Raw genomic sequence first — 13,459 nt, 5'->3', positions numbered from 1 at the left:
TTTACGGTGTTTTTATTTTATCCATACCCAAACGGATCACCCTGTATATTTGCTACGTATTTTTATACTGGTTGTGTGAAAAATAATGCCTTATGACCTTAGCTCTGTCAGTCCAGTAAAAATGAACTAAATAAATATATGAACGAATAATTTAAATTGTAGGGAAGGTCATTTTATTTTCACTATTATTTATTTTCATTGATTTATTGTTTATTTTCACTAATATGTTTATTTTTATTTTTACTGTGTACATTTTTTTTTAATTATCGGCTTCTCTTTTTATGTGATTCGTATTTGATTCTAAAACATTAATATGTATTTCACCATGTTTATTTTTATTTTATGAGGTAAATTTTATGTAACTACCTCTTTTGATCTCATTATGTACCTAAATTGTATCAGTATGTAATTACTTAATTCCGATCCAGTTTTATGTTCAACTGTGTAAGCAAGTTTTAATCCTGGTTGAGTGTAAGAGAAGGCCTTACGGCCTTAATTCTGCCAGGTTAAATAAAGCCATTATTATTATTATTATTATTATTATTATTATTATTATTATTATTATTATCGCAGTATCAATCTCTATCGCTAGAATGCTTTTTCAACAGTCTTCAAGGTCTAGATTTGAATCATGAATAGAACGTCAACTGCAGGACAAACAAGACGCAAGTGTTCCCTTATAGTACCTGTGCCATAAGCCAAATATGACGTCACGCCAATATAGTCTATGAACAACTAACCTTATCTCCGTACGCCCTGGAACAGAATACGGTCCCTATTAATAAGGAGCGAGTTTTAACAACGATGAAGAACTCTCGTATCCTTGACACCAAAAGGTACTTGCTTAGCAAGTAAGTAAGCGTTTTAAAAATGAAATATGGGCAGAATTATTTTCTGTTTCCAATTATTTGTAGCTTATGGTACTATAAATGCTCGTCTCCACTATTAACAACAACATGTTAAATGTTAAATTGTTTACCGTTAACATCTCAACATGTTGATTGAAAATGTTAATGCTAATTTCATTTTAACACTTTGTCCACACTGTTAAACATGTTAAACTTGACTTTCTTTGCGTAGTCCACCATAAACAGTCTGTGAAATTTTAATGTAGACAGTGGACAATGGACTCAGATGATGATTTGGCTTTTGTAATTGTCTCTATTGCTTGTTACAAGGCCTTGAAAAGGAAGAAAATGAGAATGTAGGTGCGGCAATATATTGGTAAAAGACACTATGCAGAAGACATTCTAAACGAGCTTAAAGTTGAAGATCGATTTGGATTCGAAAACTTTCTGAGAATGTCAGGACACGATTTTAATATAGTGCTGCAAACATACTTCCTGTTGCATCAAAGAAAGACAGTTTAAGAGCAGCTATTTCATCTCAATTAAAAAATTACAGCGCGATTGATTGACTATCATAGGACCTACGACATGATAGATGTTAAAGGAGCGGGTAATATCGTATAATTATTCTTTCCGAAGTTTTACGAACGTTAACATACATCACCAAATACGACCATTACTGACGTCAACACAGCATTAACGTTTAGCGTTCGACGAGAGTGCGAAAACTCTCTATTGCATTCTCGAGAACAATTAAATAATAATAATAATAATAATAATAATAATAATAATAATAATAATAATAATTCCAGTTCTTTAAAACAGTCGGCCTTCATTGTTTTGTCTCTGTATTACATCCCACAAACAAGGCCTTTCCATCAGTGCATTAATTTTATTCTAACGTATTTTCTTTCGTCCATTGCATTACTTTGAACAACTTACACCAACACCAAGGACCAATGATAGTATAAAAATGATCAAGATACGCGCCACAAAATCGGAAGTTAGTTGTTGCTATGGAAACTGTACGAACTTTGCCGAACTGTACCGACGCTGCACAAGCAAACGAATTGACTTGACATGTTTTCCATTGCTGCTGGAAAACACGCCAACATGTTAAAAGTGTTAACTTGAATATAATCAGTCAACATGTTAAGTCAATTGAGACTTGAAATATCCATATACATGTTAAATTCAACATGTAATATTTAACATGTTGTTATTAAATGTTTAATAGTGGAGACGAGCCTTAACAAAAAAAAAAGTGCATTTTGCGCATAATTTAATGACACCGCCATTTTAGTTTAGTAAGTTGTTACACTTGTGACCCTTTTCTTCCCAAGTTGCGAGCAATGCAATGGTACAACGAGCCAAATAGCAGTGCTCATGTGTTAAGCGACTGACAAAATGCATTTAGCTCTATAAACGATCGGATTAACCTTAATCCAATTTGTCAGTATTACAACTATCAATCAATATTCGAAACAAATAGACTACGTTAACGTTGGTCAGAGGATACAGTGAAACCGCTGAAGCTAAAGAGTTGACAGCCTGACTTGTTGCAGTAGTAACAGTAGTATTCATTCAACGACGCTTTCAAATGCAGAGGTTATTCCGCGTCCAAATTAACGTGAACGGAAAATGACCTGAAGCTTCTATAAAAGGCATGAGTTTTTATGTGTCATAAATCTACGACACGGTCCGGTCCTCCCATATTTACTCTCCTCCCGGAGAAATCCATGTTTAGTATTTTATCGTCACTTAAAATTCGTCATCCTCGGTAGGGTTCAATCCTGTTAACCTCAGTTCTAACCACTACGGTCTTACTAATAAAAACTCTATATACAGACATTTAACTGTCTTATACTTATACAATGAGTAACTCGTTTATAAGTCGTGTGTAAATTCCTTACTAATAATTATAAGTCGTGTATAAATTCCTTACTAATAATCACTACATATATCGTGTATAACAGTACAGCTGTTACATAGCTGCGTCATAGTTTCGTCATTACTTCATTACAAAAGGAAATAGAATATCTGAGGTTCTCTATTGCATTCGGTAGAGCTCTCTAGTGTGGCGTGTCAAGTATCGATAATACAATTGGTTCTGATCGATTACTACGCTATATTTCGGTCAAGGAGTACAAGTTACAGCAATATTATTCTAATTATTCTATGCTCTTTGGTTTGTTTTTCTGTGGTTACAAGGTAACCATCATCATAAAATGACAGTCGATACGAACAGCTGTTAGAGGGGTGGCCATTTTTTCTCTATATACAACGCTTAAACGAGGGATTTTGTGTATATAACTACTGCAAAGCAATTCCCATTATATAGTTATAGACTGTTTATACATCCATCGCTTATGCATGGTTTATTAGTAACGCTTTCTGTCTCACCTCGGCATAAGTCTCGTATAAAAACTGTACACGGTTTATTAGTAAGACCGTAAGAATGGTAGCCGTTATACCTTCGAGGACAACAGCTTGCCAAGTCAGACGCAGGCCTATCATCTTATGTGGACTATGTAGATCAGGCATGCCAGAAATGAGACACAGAATGTGCAGTGTATGTTCGCGATGTGCAGATTGCGTCATTCACGCGTTGCTCTTACCAGTTCTTAGCTGGAGGAGTGTACAAGAATCTATTCTGCGCTTCTAGTGTTCGATTAATTTTACATTTGGATAATTTAAGACACACTTAGCAGAAGGAAAAAAACACAATTATTGTCAGTGTCTATATTTGACAATTGTAACACAAGAAACATTAGCCTTACTCTGTTATAATTCAAAAAGTAGGCTAGTGGTTTGTAAAGCCTAATTTATTAACATGATTTGTGTGGGCCTATAGTATTTGAAGAAAATATAAATATTGGAGCAATTTCGAAATAACAAAAAACGAACACAGTATTTCATTTTACGTAGTAGGTACTAATTATTTCAAAGCAGTACTCTTTCATTTGTTCGTCAAGCATTATTGGGACCATTGGTACACAAATGTTAAAGAAAATTTTATACTCCCAATATGCAGTAGGATACTGTGAGGTTTTACACTGAAATCATTTCCTTGCTTAATGGATTAGAAATAAGCGTTAATATTAATACATTGGACAAATTAAGCTTGAATATAATTTACATATAGTTTATTTGGAAAATGTTGAGAGCAAGTATCAGCAAGTTGCGAAGTTACTGAAATTAATTAAAAGTGTAGTCCACAAGCTGTATATCGAGGGATATTTTTTAATGTCAGGTTTAAAGATTTATTAACGTAAGTGACGTGAGACGGAAAATTCGCCATTATACATATTTTTCCAGAAAAAATTTCCGCCTTGCAAATAGCTGCTTTCTTCGCTCCCTTACAACCTCAAGAGCATCATCTATATTCCTTACTCAGTACTCTCATTACTTATCAGCTTCTCAAATAGAAGTCGTAACATACAGAACAACAGGTAATAAATGTTTTATAAATTCTTTTGGCTTTCTTGAGAGCAGACTGGATGATAAAAGCTTCTCAACCGAATAATAACAGGCATTTCCCATATTTATTCTACGTTTAATTTCCTCCCGAGTGTCGTTTATATTTTTTTACTGTTGGCCCAAAATATTTTAATTTTTCCACTTCTTCAAAGGATAAATTTCCGGTCACGAGACATAACCATATACTATACTTTATTTTTTCGGGGTTTACTTCCAAACCAATCTCATTACTTGCTTCAAGTAAAATTCCCGTGTTTTCCCTAATCGTTTGTGGATTTTCTCCTAATATATTCAAGTCATCCGCATAAACAAGCAGCTGATGTAACCCGTTCAATTCTAAACCCTCTCTGTTTTCCTGGACTTTTCTAATGGCATATTCGAGAGCAAAGTTAAAAAGTAAAGGTGATAATGCATCTCCTTGCTTTAGCCCGCAGTGAATTGGAAAAGCATCAAATAGAAACTAGCCTATACAGACTCTACAGTATATTTATACCAACTAAAAATACTAGCTTTTATTACATATGAAGCCCCAGCTATTTATAAACAGTAAATAATATTAAGTGGCATATGAGAGAGAGAAGCAAATAATACAAAATTATAGTTTTAATATGTTCATCCCCACTCATAAGCCCGTAAACCCACAATCCCTAATAAGTCAGTGGAAAAACGACATATATGTAAAATGTAGGCCTCTCCTACTCAATTACAGCCTAAATATATTTAAAGGCATAAAAAAATTAACAAAGAATTTACAATAAAACTGTCACCTCCACATCTCCAATAGCCTGTAAATAAAACTGACCACTCACCCCCTCTTACTGCAACGGTCAATTAAGCATGGGCCTCAGCCCCACTGTCCCAAGGGCTTCCATGGTCTGTCCGCGACACTTTGTTCTTGTTTCTTGCATTATTCGCCACCAGCACAGTTACGGACGTCTGTAAAATACAAATAAAATAATTCACTAGAAGCCCTCTTTTACCATTTTCGTTTGAGCATTTCACTTGATATTAATTGCACAAATTTTTATAGCTTTAATGAAAGTATGCTTGTAAATTGAATTATTCTGCTTACATTGTATTGTATATATTTGTATAGTTTTGGCCGATGAATTTTATATGCTTTAAATTGAATAGTAATCTGTATAGCTTTATTGATAAATTGTTTGTGTTTGTAATTTGAAGTAGTTTACATGATATGTATTATCAATTTCTGTATATCACAACTGATTAATTCTTTATGCCTTAAATTTAATTAACTTAGGCCCTACTTGTTTTGTATTATACATATAGCTCAACTGACGAATGATCGTTTACGTTTGTAAATTTAATAATCTGACTGGCTATGTATTGTATATTTTTAGTAGAGCCATCGATGTAGCTCAGTCGGTAGACTCGCTGGACTGCTGATCCGGAGCTGCGTTCGGGCTTGGGTTGGATCCCCTTTTGGTCTCATTGAATGGTTTATTCCGAGGTTTTCCCCAGCCGTGGGACTGAAGCCGGATGGTCTATGGCGAGTCCTCGGCATCAACCCCTTTGATTTGATTACCTGGTTGGGTTTTTCCGAGGTTTTCCCCAACCAAAAGGCAAATGCCGGGTAATCTTTTGGCGAATCCTCGGACCTCACCTCATCTCATTACATCTCGCCAAAATATTGTAAAAATTGTAGAAAATTACTAAATTGTAAAACTGTAAAAATCTGTAAAAATTGTAATTGTAATATTGTAAAATTTTGACTTGTTCCACATCTTAAAGCTTTATTGCTCATGTAAGATCTATGGAATGAATGAATGAATGAATGAATGAATGAATGAATGAATGAATGAATGAATGAATGAATGAATCAATCAATCAATCAATCAATCAATCAATGAATGATCCTTCGGTTCATCACTCTTCCACCCATCGTTTTCAAGTCCTACAGTCAAGAAATAGTATGACCCGAAATTCGCGGGTTCAAACCCGTCCGAGGATGATGGCTGATGGATTTTGACCAGAAATAAAATCCTTAGCTTGAGTCCGCATAGACGACTCCAAGTATTCTTTTTTTTTTTTTTCCTGTTCTTTCTCGCCCACGTCGAATTTCGATACAGTAAAACTTCAGCAGCTGGAAATCTCGTTAAATAAAACATAAATACTGCAATATTTTTTTCAGTAATATATTGGGTGAGTCATCTGCCCTTTATTTATACAAGTTATGCAATCCCGGACATTTATACTCAAGTTACGTGATTTGGATTGTTGCTTCCAAGCTTTCAATGACTATGTATGGATTATTAATTTCTTGGTACTACAGAATTATATGTTATGGTTAATGTTTATTAATGACCAGGCTTAGGATCCGAGGCAACTTAAGGATGAAGTGAAGTTACAGTGCAACGGAGTACAGATGGAGTGAGGTGGCGCGTTGAGTTTTGTTTACCTGTGAACTAGTGTACAATCCAGTTCGTGATCATAAGTACAGTATTCTCTCCCTACGAAACGAACTCCGGCCATCACAGTGCATTTTCATTTCATAGTGATCAGTTTTTTCGAACTAGTTGCAAGTATGTACATGGTTGTTCATTGTAACGCCTTCAATGTCGCCGAGGGACATGAAAACTTGTGAGGTGGGTCATTCAATGCAAAAAAAGTAGCCTATGCTTTTGAACCATGATGTCTCAAAAGTTAAAAATATTGTAGTAGGTTATTTTGTATGTTCTAAATATGAATTTCACGCAATATTCCTTCATAGTTTGGCAGCAATCAGCATTTAAAATTATTGGTTTAGCAAAGAACACGGTTTCATTCATTGAAGTTTTCTTACTACCGGTATGTAAAGGAAGATGGAAAAGTGATTTCAATGCAATTCGAAAGAGGAGAGCCTTGTTCATAAATTCCCTTAAAATGAAAAAAAAAAAGTATAATTTTTTAAGTAGTTACCCGCCGTAAAATAATTTAAAATAATATAGAACACAAAATGCAATTCATTTTTACAGACGAAAAAACATGTGGTTAATTCTTTAGGATATATTGATTCCACTGTGAAAATGTCAGAATATTGACTTAAATATCATGTCAGTTTTTAATAAAAAATAACTCACCGGAACAAAGGAGCTCAGCAGATAGGCTCTCCCGTCGTACAGAATGTTGCGCGATCAAGGTCAGGTAGACGGTCGTTTGAGATTACTCATCGTTATGAAGTCTGGCGAATGCTACGACCGCCACACATAGCAAGCGATATTCAACCGTCGGAACAAAAATTAATAATTTTATTAATTTAATTATTCACAGGTTATTTTAGATAACGTCATAAAACTTGAGAGATGGATTAAGAATAAGATTTTCTTCAATACGAATGAAATTCGCATTAATTTAAATTGGTGCATTCGAATATAAAACTATTTCTTTATTCAATGAGGTGTTTTTATGAGCATCCCTTAATATTATTCGAATTAGTCTTTAAGGTATTAAAACATAGTTTTTCAGGCTTACAATGGCATCTATTTAGTTTCGATGACACTTCATATAGGATGTCTAGAATATTTAACATTATGGATAGCATGTAATTGCCACCCATTTTTCAGTCATCCGTGTGACTAAAATACTAATGATATGGCGGTCATACTTGACAGTTTAATTTATTTAAATAATAACATGGTTATATTAAAATCCCAAAAAAATTCATGACATCGCTGGCATATTCTTAAAATTTTGTATGGAATGACTCAAGTATGTATCCTACTTCATTTTCCACCGTCACTAGATGTACTATTAACAGTAGAATATAACGCAGCACATTGACGTCATTTTTACATTCACAGTATGTCTGTCTGCTATATTCAATGAATTCTATAGTCAAATTGTGCGTACATTGGTTGCTAAAATGTCCCGGATCCTAAGCCTTTAATGACGGAGAAAAATTCGCTCCGGCGAATAGAATCGAACCCGAGACCCCCAGTAATACGTACTACGTACTCTACCACTGAGCTACACCGACGCTCAATCCACAGCATCACATCGAATCTTTCTCCTTTGGTTTCCCCCCCTTAGTGTGCAGAACTGGGGTCCCGGATTCGATCCTCGGCGCCGGCCGGAGCGAATTTTCTCACTCATTAACATTAATATTTCGATGACTAGCTCTGTCATCTTCTTCAGTGATTGAAGTACCATGGGACCATGTCTAGCCGGTATATAAACGTCAATAAATCTTGCCTTTCAGCATAATACAACATAGCACAATTGATAACCATATCTTTCGAATTGCATAACAAAATTTATGATTCACTAAATTCATTCAAAATATATCATAACCAGGCTTCGGCCCTGGGCACAGAAACGTATGAAGTTCAGAACGCACGGTCGATAGTGTCGTGTTGGTCGAGTGGAGTGGGAGATGGAGCGCGCCGTTACTTCGTGTCTCAACATGTCATAGTACGGCACAAAATATATTTCACCCTGTACAGATGCAGTATATGAAGCACATTTCTAGTGTAGACAATAAATGTCTACCATTAAAATATTAACGTGAGTTGTGACCTTCAATCAGGTGTCCCTGCGCCGAAGCCTGTTACACGTACCGCAGCCAAGCAGCAATACACACAACGGTAATGCACATTACGGACCCACCTGTGCTATTGCAGTCACTCCTCCACATGAGTCATGACGTCATTTATACTCCGTGTACTCTAAACCTCATACTGGTTACTCTGTGTCCTTAGGCCGAAGCCTGATCATAACATAATCAACATACTTCAACAACTTCTTGTTCACACATGGTAATTACAACGTAGTTCAATTTAACGACTTTGATAATTATGATTGGTTATAATTTAGCCTTATTTTTTATTTTGTAAAAATATGCATATTTAATAATTCTAAGCATTTAAATAATAGTCTATAACTATTCTCTCATGCACGTAACACAACTAAACACAATTTTTTTTTGCATTCAGTTTAAATTATTTTTAATATGTTAATACAAGTGAAATACGTATTTGATTAATAGTATTCACGTACGTTTATTTTAGTGTAATTTGACATAATTACTTAATTTATTTCCGATTAAATATGCATATTTGATATTTAATTTTAATTGGTGTACTTAAGTGTTTCACCGTTTTTTAATGTTTTTAATATTGACATCAACTATCTATACTTTGATATTATGTAAACATCTTCACTACAATTTTAATGCAATGTATTTTTTCACAAGATGTCTTTAATTATCAATGTCTGAAGATGCCGCACTGAATGGCAAAAACGTTAGCACTTTTAAATGTAATGCAAATTTATAATTGTATAAATTACATTAAAATGAGTAATATGATTGAATACCTTTCTTTCTGAATTTGTGTTTGTGTTTGTCCACGCAGTACTCAGCTGTAGGCCCCTGTCTTTGATGAAATCATTGTCGTCTAGTTGGATTTCGATGGCTTCCTTGATGGCCAAGTCCAAGTAAACCGATGCCTTGAAGAAGATGGCAGAATTAGTCATCGAAAGCTTGGAAGCGACAATCCAACTCGCCTGGCTGAAAACCAGAGAAACATTAGTCCATATCCAACGCCGGGAAAGCCCCAAGTCCTACATTTACAGTTAACTCCCTAAACACAGTACTTATAGTCATAACATCTTAAATACAAAAGAAAGTTTCACCGTTTTTTAATGTTTTTTTTTTTTAATATTTACATCAATTATCTATACTTTGATATTATGTAAACATCTTCACTACAATTTTAATGCAATGTATTTTTTCACAAGATATCTCTAATTATTATCAATGTCTGAAGATGCCATCCTGAAAACGTTAGCAATTTCAAAATGTAATGCAAATTTATAATTGTATAATTTACATTAAAATAAGTCATATGATAGAATATCCTTCTTTCTGAATTTCTGTTGATAGCCAGTTTCCACGCAGTACTTAGCTGTAGGCCCGTCTCTGTTGAAATTATTGTCGTCTAGTTGGATTTCGATGACTTCCTTGATGGCCAGTCCAAGCAACCCGATCGATGCCTCGAAGAAGATGGCAGAACTAATCATCGAAAGCTTGGAAGCAGCAATCCAACTCGCCTGGCTGAAAACCAGAGAAGAATTAGTCCATATCCAACGCCGGTAAACAGTCCACCCTGTAAACACATCAGAGTGACACCCAGTGACACCAGAGACTGTCGGAATTTAGTAGCGTTCAAAAGCAAGCTTATTAAGCATTTTCTTATTGCATAGAATAGGTTTAATTTGTACTTAATCAATAAAGGAAATGCTTCTCTCGTCTTAACTTTTACAATAAACTGTCTAGCTTTTATTAATCAGTTAATCTTTTAGTACTTTGATTTTTATTGTATCTGTAAATTTAATATTAATTGTAATTGTATTCTTAATATTGTAGTTGTAATCCCCTGGTAGAGGAGAAGAGAAGGCCTAATGTCCTTATCTCTACCAGGTTAAATAAATAAATAAATAAATAAAATAAACACAATACTTATAGTCACAACATCTAAAAAAAACAAAAGGAAGTTTCGCCGTTTTTTAATATTGACATCAACTATCTATACTTTGATATTATGTAAACATCTTCACTACAATTTTAATGCAATGTATTATTTCACAAGATATCTCTAATTAGAAGATGTCATACTGAATGGCGAAAACGCTAGCAATTTTAAAATGTAATGCAAATTTATAATTGTATAATTTACATTAAAATAAATCATATGATTGAATATTTTTCTTTCTTAATTTATGTTGAGAGCAAGTTTCCACGAAGTACTCAGCTGTAGGCACCTGTCTTTGTTAAAATTATTCTGGTCTAGTTGGATTTCGATGGCTTCCTTGATGGCCAAGTCCCAGTTAACCCCCAGAAGATAGCAGAACTAGTCAACGAAAGCTTGGAAGCAACAATCCAACTCGTCTGGCTAAAACCAGACTAGAATTAGTCCATATCCAACGCCGGGAAAGCACCAAGTGCTACATTTACAGTCCACGCCATAAACACAGTAGAGTACTTGAAGTCATAACATCTTAAATTCAAAAGGAAATAATGGTTTTCCTACTAAATAAGGTGATTAGCTAATCCTGGTCTGCGGGTTTGGTATGTTATTTCAATGCTCTTGTATTAATGTGGAAATAGCCTTTTCTACATATTTCCTCCTAATGAATTCTACGTCAATTTTTAATTTTTTAATTTCATTTATTATATTCCATAGATCTTACATTAGCAATGAAGCTTTAAGATGTGGAACAAGTCAAAATTTTACAAGATTACAATTACAATTTTTACAATATTTTACAATTTTTTGCAATTTTCTACAATATTTTGGTGAGATGTAGTGAGATGAGATGAGGCCAGTACATGTCTATGCGGATAGTTTTCTCTTTTAACTTTAACTTACATAGCCTATTACAGTTTCTGGCTACTTGTAAAGATTTTCGTGTTTTTCTTTTTTTTTTAATTTTCATTATATTTCCGACGCTGAGCATAATTTGATAATTACGAATGTTTTCTCATAATTCTAAGTATTTACTAAAGATAGTTTGATGATTAAGGTACTTTTCAAATCGCATTCAATAAGATGGGCTAAAAATTACTTAATATCTCACACTTTCTATTCTGTAGATGAATTCTTGACATTTCACACTACTGTGTAAATATTATAATACTATTAAATGGTAAACATATTACATTGTATAAAATATTATTGTTATTAAGGTATTAATTCTGTACATATTTCATATTTGCATTTTATATGTATTGTATTTTATTGTTAAACGTAAGAATTGGACATGTTCTTTATTCTATGCTATAAAGCAAATGTAAGAATATTATGGAAGAAATAAATCTATCTATCTATCTACCAAGGTCTATAATGGTGCTTAAGTACAAATTTGTAGCGTTTAACAGCTGATAGCCTGTAAGTCCAAAAGATATTAGGAATGTTTATTTTGATCTTTTCAATTGTCATTTACTGTAGCCATGTAAGTCTAAAAGTTATTAGGAATGTTTATTTTGATCTTTTCAATTGTCATTTACTGTAGCCATGTAAGTCTAAAAGTTATTAGGAATGTTTATTTTGATCTTTTCAATTGTCATTTACTGTAGCCATGTAAGTCTAAAAGTTATTAGGAATATTTATTTTGATCTGTTCAATTGTCATTTACTGTAGCCATGTAAGTCTAAAAGTTATCAGGAATGTTTATTTTGATCTGTTCAATTGTAATTTACTGTAGCCATGTAAGTCTAAAAGTTATTAGGAATGTTTATTTTGATCTTTTCAATTAGATTAGATTAGATTAGATTAGATTAGATCTTTATTAGCCGAAGAGAATTACAAGCATTCATGGCGTCGTCAATACACAAGAAAAATGACATAACATACAATATAATACAAAATTAGACTTAATTCTAAATAAATTTAACAGTTTAATATTATAGGACAAGCTTGATCTTCAGTCTCCACTGTTCTATCTAGTACAGTATCTTCTCTTTTTGCTTTTCCCTGTCTTTTCTTCAACTGTGAGTTATCTGAAACATAAATGGTCAAGGGCAGTATCAAGAAACGTTAAATTCTAAAATTTTAAATTTAGATATTCATTTGTGCAAAATGGCATATGTGTCAATAAAATGTTCTTTACCTCTTTTTTTAATTTTCTTATGTTAAGTTCTTTGATTTTCTGTGGAAGTTTATTATATAAATTGCTGCCTCTATGTGATATGCTGTTAAGACTTCTGGTAAGCCTGTGGTAATTCAGATGTATGTTTTGGGATGTTCTGGTGTTATACTCATGATATGTTGAATTTGTTTTAAAGGAATCTATGTTTTGATGAATAAAGCACACTGTTTCTAAAATATATATGCAGGGTACAGGTAAGATTTTTAGTTCTCTGAAAATGTTTATACTTTCAGTCCGAATAGGAACTTTTTTAATGATTTTGAGTATTCTTTTCTGCAATTTGAGGACTTGTGTCACTTTTGGTGAAGATCCCCAAGTAATAATGCCATATGATAGTATTGAATGAACATATCCAAAATAGACTGATATTAAAAGATCCATGGATGATATCTTCGCAAGGACTCGAAAAGCATAACATAAGCGACTCAGCTTCTCAGTTAGATGTTGTATATGATTTTCCCATGTTAGACTGGAATCTATCCATA

The 13,459-nt window shown here is 33.6% G+C and overlaps 1 long non-coding RNA gene across 1 annotated transcript in view; it reads right to left on the bottom strand.

The window, feature by feature from the left end:
* Nucleotides 1-9,946, bottom strand: part of LOC138704296 (uncharacterized) — a 39,491-nt gene extending 29,545 nt beyond the window's left edge. The window contains exons 1-2 of the long non-coding RNA XR_011333302.1: nt 9,642-9,946; nt 5,138-5,264 (exon numbers count right to left, since the gene is read on the bottom strand). This is a non-coding gene — a long non-coding RNA (uncharacterized lncRNA). The remainder of the gene's footprint in view (nt 1-5,137; nt 5,265-9,641) is intronic.
* Between the last annotated feature and the right edge of the window lie 3,513 nt (nt 9,947-13,459).

Source organism: Periplaneta americana, chromosome 8 (assembly GCF_040183065.1).
Source record: "Periplaneta americana isolate PAMFEO1 chromosome 8, P.americana_PAMFEO1_priV1, whole genome shotgun sequence".
Classification (NCBI taxonomy): domain Eukaryota; kingdom Metazoa; phylum Arthropoda; class Insecta; order Blattodea; family Blattidae; genus Periplaneta; species Periplaneta americana.
The sequence above is the reverse complement of the archived record's forward strand: the minus strand, read 5'-3'. Positions and strand labels throughout refer to the sequence as shown.